We start from the raw sequence: 6,000 nt of genomic DNA, 5'->3' as shown, positions 1-6,000 counted from the left end.
TTCCACATTGTGGAATGGGTCAGATTACTTTTCATGCGGAGTTATGCGTGAAGAATGGTGAAACGATTTAGATGGCAGAATGGTAGTGTCAGTATATACAGAACTGTGGCTGTTCACACAGTGTGTCACATTAACTGTGATGTAGTTTTGTCATCTCTGAAGGGTATGAATTCACACACATTGTAATGCATTTAAAAGTTGTCCCATTCCAAGACAGTTTTCAAATGTTCACTTAATCCAAATCATCCCAATCTGCTGCTGAGTCATATAAACTAATTTGCTCTGAGATATATACCCTGTTATGCAGGTGAAATAATTAAGACTCTGATTTAAAAGCACCCTTATTCAGGACAGTACTTAATTTTAAGCATGTGCTTAAGTGCTGTCCTGTAGATGAATATGTGCATATGCTTTTAAGTGCTTTCTTGGATTGGGGCCTAAAAATGTCCTTTTATTGGATTTATATTTGAAACTCAAATTTTAGTTTTGCAGTGCTCACTGTATATGTGGCACTTATAGGAGTGTTCATAATATAAGCAGCATAGAATTGCCCCCAGCTTTGCTTCAGCAGGACCAGCTGTTCACAGGCAGATGCTGCTCTGTACACATTGGCGGAATCAACTCCGTTCTCTAATCAATAGCAAGAAAATTTGCTCAAAGGTCAGTTTTTCAGAGGGTTGTCTTTTTGACTCGATGTTGACAGCAGAACAAAGCGGCGATTGCTATAATTTTCTTTGCAGAGAAAGCTCCCAAGACAGATGCTCCACTCTGTTCTCTTTTGGCACCATCCTTATGTCATCTGAGACATATATGACTGTAAGGATTTGAAACAGTACTGCGAAGATCTTTCATGGTTAAACAAGGCAGATGGGGTGCTGAGGAACAAGTGTACTCACTGATATTTATTACTGTACTCAAATGGAATCATCTCACACATCCAGTCTGATGTATAGAACCTGTGCCATCAATACTACATTAGCCAGCAGCCAAATCTTGGGCTGTGATCATGTTAGATCGCACAAGCTAAGAAACCTCAGACTTTCGGTACTTGAACAGAAGGCCCTGGAAAACCTAGTATACTGCCAAATGTATTGCTGGTGATTTAGTGATTCACATTCTGAATCTATACCCAAGCACTGTCCCCAGCATAGTGTTAAGAAGAGCAGTGCAGTGTTGTACCTCGTGTAAAAATTAATTTTACCACTTGTGAGGTCACTGAAGATCTCATCACATTTTTTCCAAGACAAACAGTAATAAAACTTAGCATTCCAGCCCCCCTAGATGTAAATGGGGGGAAAAGCATCATTATTCTCACTTTGGAAATTAGGAAACTAAAGCAGAGAGAGGTTAAATGCTAGTAATTTATCCAAGGTGTCTCAAAGTCTATGACAAAACTGGGAACAGAACTGTAGTGCTGTCTCTGTCTTCTACTCTAACTAATAGACCACAACCTCTCTAAAACTGTTAATCCTGGTGCCCTAGATCAGTGTTTCTTAATGACTGGGACGTGGACCCTGAGAGCTCCCTGACAGTTTAGGAAGGCAGCAAGCTGGCTCCTGGTATCAAAAACTTTGAGAAACACTGCCTTAGATATTTTCAGTTTTGGTGATCAGTTTGTCTATCTAAATTCCCCTGCGGTTTCACTTGACTTTGGTATGCTTCACTTGTTATATTATAGGCAGGCTTGGCAGAATTTGATTTTTTTTTAAATAATTCCAATGGATAATACCAATGTTTATTTGTAAGCATTTTTCCAATTTTTATTGATTTAAATTTCCACAGTTGTGAAAAATGTATGGAGGGCTGGACAGTTATTTAATGACAGTAGACACGGATTCAAAAAGTGAAAGCTTTATAACTATTAAAACACAAACTGTCAACATCACATGACAAAATATACAAAATAAATAAATAGCCTTAAATCAAACTAAGTTTTCAAGCAGCATTTGTTTTGCCAATCTGTATGTTTAGATTAGCAATTGGAAATATTTTTTGTCAGTTTGTGTGTGTATGGTGAAATTAACGTTTTTCAATAATCTAATCCCTCCAAGCCTACTCATAAACTTCTAAACCAGAGATGTTAAACTTCTTGTGAGGTGAGGGCTGAATTCCAGTTTTGGTTATAGTCCATGGGCCCACTCATTTAATGAGAGATTTGCAAAAAGCTCCAGGGGAGGTTCAGGCTTTTATGTACTAAATAAACTTTGTTGTTTACTATTTGTTCAGTACCTTTCTGTCATGTTCAGCATCACTTAGTGGGAAAATATACCCCTACCTCCCTTAGGCCAACTGCTAGTTCTGCCCTTTGTTTCTCTTCTTTCACTATCATTTCCCCTCTTTCTTTTCTTTTATATCCATTCCTTTTCCTTTCCCACAGCAACTCCTAATTCCCATCCCCTTGGATTCACAGCCGCTCTTTCCCCCGTTCCATGATTGGCACTGAAAGAGGCAAGGCTGAGAATCAGTGTCTGTATTAGGCTGAAGGCCTTGTCTACGCACCCATTTTGTAGCAGCGCAGCTATTTTGGTTAGGGGTGAGATTTTTTTTGTTACTGATATAGTTATACCAGTAGCCCACAGTGTGGATGCAGTTTTATTGGTATAAAGGTGCCTCATACTGAAATAGATCATTCCCCGTCCCTTATGGGAATGCTATACCAGTAGAAAACGTAACTGCATCTACACTAGGAGTTTATACTGCTTTATCTGGTATAGTTAAAACAGTACAACTTTTGCATGTAGAAAAGAAGTTCGTTCATGCTGTAACAAGATAAACCAGAAAGGGGGGGTGGGTGCGTGGATGTGTGTGTGTGTGTTCTCACCTCTCACAACTACTATTTTAGACTGACAACACTGCATGGGTTTACACTTGGTTACAATTTGGAAGGCTTTCTTCACAACCATGTGTGCTAGAAATTTACTTTAAAAAAATGAAAATGCAGATTCTCCAGAATCTGTGTACAGGGATCAGCAACCTTTGGCATGCGGGCTGCCAGGGTAAGCCCCCTGGTTGTCAGAGCCAGTTTGTTTCCTGACCCGTCCTCAGGCTGGGCCGATCATGAAGCAGGAAGCAAGCGCGGGCCGAGGCATGTGCTGGCCACCACTTCCCGCAGCCCCCATTGGCCTGGTGCGGTGAACTGCAGCCACTGAGAGCCGCAATTGGCCAAACGTGTGGACGAGGCAGGTAAACAAACTAGCCTGGCCCACCAGGGAGCTTACCCTGGTGGGCCACGTGCCAAAGGTTGCCAATCCCTGGTGTATAACGTTATCGTTATTTTTTTATGTGCCTAGGAGCCCTAGTACTGGACTAGGACCCCATCTTGCTAGGGTCCATATAAACATACAGTCCCTGCCCCCCTAACGATCTTCAATCTAAATCTAAGACCAGAGATAGCAGATGGATAGAGAGAACGGGGGATTACAGGGGAACAAATGAGACAATATTGCCTAGGGAGTGAAATCTCCCATCTTTGGAGATTTTTAAGAGCAGGTTAGACCAACACTTGTCAGGGATGGTTTAGATCAGGGGTTCTCAAACTTCATTGCACAGTGACCCCCTTCGGACAAAAAAAACTACTACACAACTCCAGGAGGGGGAACCAAAGTCTGAGCCAGCCCGAGCCCCTGCTGGGTGGGGGCAAAGCTGAAGCCTAAGGGCTTCAGCTCCAGGCACGGTCCCTGAGTCCCAATGCCCAGGGCTGAAGCCCTCAGACTTTTGTCCCAGGCCAGAGCAAGTCTAGGCCATTAAAATGGGGTCCCGACCCACAGTTTGAAAACCACTACTCTAGATAATACTTAGTCTTGCCATGAGTGAAGGGGACTGGACTAGATGACCTCTTGAGGTTCTTTCCAGTCCTACGATTCTATGCAGATATAAATTTCCTGTGTTGTATGGGTTGATAAAACACTTTCTTACATTTGTGCCTATAGAAATAACTCTTAGACCAAGACCACTGACCAAGCTCAAAAATAGTATGGCTAGTGCTGTTCCCTCTATGGCATACACGTAAGAGGCTGCAAGCCTAAGCTTCAGACCCTAAGCACAGTTGCATCACTGATGCTTATAAACAGCACTCAGCTCTGGTCTGATGCCACTTCACCTGAGTTGATAATGCAGCCTCCAACTAAAAGAGGATGAAAGAGCTCACCAGAGCAACTGTCTCACAGCAGGATGCAGCCATCATGCTACATGGAGTTCAGCATGGCTGCAGTTTGCATGCATGTGCTAAACAACTCTCCACACAGCTATGACTCCTGCAGAAGAAAGATCCTGTAATCTCAGCTCTGGGCATGGCCTTCCCCACAAACACTGTCAAATGGTAAATAATTAGATGGAAATTACTTCACTGAAATTTTTTGGCTGAGAAATAGTGATCACAAAACATGGGAGTTTGCACTGCTCCCATATACGTTAGTGAAAACCTAAGCTGTACTAGAAACTTAGGAAGGAAAAACAATGGTTAAGAACTAAACACTAACATCAAAGCCCCTTGTGAAGAAGGAGGCTATATGAATTCTGAATATCTAAAAACAGGTTAGTTTTCCCACTTCTGGAGATATTGGGAAGCATACTCCCCTTTTGCACCTGCAAAACTATAAAGACTTTATATGGCATCAGTTTTGCCTGAAAATAACAGCAGATGCAAAATGGAGTGCTGCACTGAGGTTTCTATCAAAATCAAGTTTGCTTCTGGCAACATATTGGTGGGAAGGATGGACAGAACTTGTCCCATGAAGGATATGCATTGGAAATAGTGAAGAATGAAAGAACAGCATAAAGCACAGATGCTGACCATACCATCCATTTGGCAAGCCTCTTGTAACTGTCATCCACAGAGCTATTGAAGGGACTATAGGAGGGATGTTGAGTGCCAGCTGGCAAACTGAACTCATAGCCAGAAATATGCATCATCAAGTTTTCATGTTAAGTGTAAAACAGTTCTATAATCAAAATGGGTGCTACTAATGTTTATCGATTGGGATAAATGCCTGCTTACATGGTTTGAGACCTTTGTATCTCAGAATCCCTCCTTATACTCTCTCACCAGACAGTCTTAGAGTTGCACTCTGAGATCAGAGCATTCTTAACGGAGCAGCCCTCAAATCTGGAATTGACAGAACTCAAGTTTGTTAACTCATCAGGAACTTTACTAGCCCTACCTGTCTGTTTGACATAACGGGGAGGTATTTTTTTTAATTCATTGATAGTAGTTCAGCTGATAATTGTACTGCATTCACATGATCTCATTTTTATTATATGTGTATGTGGAGGCCACAATAACTGCATTTATCATGGGAAAATAAATATTATTTTTGGCAAAATATCAGGCTGTTTCCACAGGTTGTTTCCTGTTTTTCATGTACACGCACACACGCACAAAATGCCCTTTATCTACAATGTATAAAATAGCATGAAATCCTGGGTACCTTGGGGAAGGATTTATTGTCTTTAATTATTTCATCCCCTGGTTCCCACAGCAACGCTGATTTAACTGAAATGGTGTCTTTCATGTAGGTAAGGCTGCCATCTTGTGGAATATTTTTGACCAACACTTTCCTTTCAACTGCACTGTTTATTTTGACGGTCCAGGTGCTATTAAAATGGCTTTTTAAACTTAGGAATCATAGGCCTCATCCAAAATCCACTGAAGTCAATATAATGACCTTTAATTTCACTGGGCCTTGGATCAGGCTGCAAGAAAAACCAATACATTTTCAACATATATTACATTGGTTTCAGAGTAGCAGCCCTGTTAGTCTGTATTCGCAAAAAGGAGTACTTGTGGCACCTTAGAGACTAACAAATTTATTTGAGCATAAGCTTTCGGAAGTGAGCTGTAGCTCATGAAAGCTTATGCTCAAATAAATTTGTTAGTCTCTAAGGTGCCACAAGTACTCCTATATTTTACATTGTAAGTCTCATGTCACATTAAAAATACTATGGGAAGAGTCTACCCAATATTTGTTCAGTTTAACTTGTAATTTTTCTGTTCTTGCGACC

This window comes from Lepidochelys olivacea (assembly GCF_965140295.1).
Source record: "Lepidochelys olivacea isolate rLepOli2 genome assembly, chromosome: 8".
Lineage (NCBI taxonomy): Eukaryota > Metazoa > Chordata > Testudines > Cheloniidae > Lepidochelys > Lepidochelys olivacea.
Note: the sequence above shows the minus strand (reverse complement) of the source record.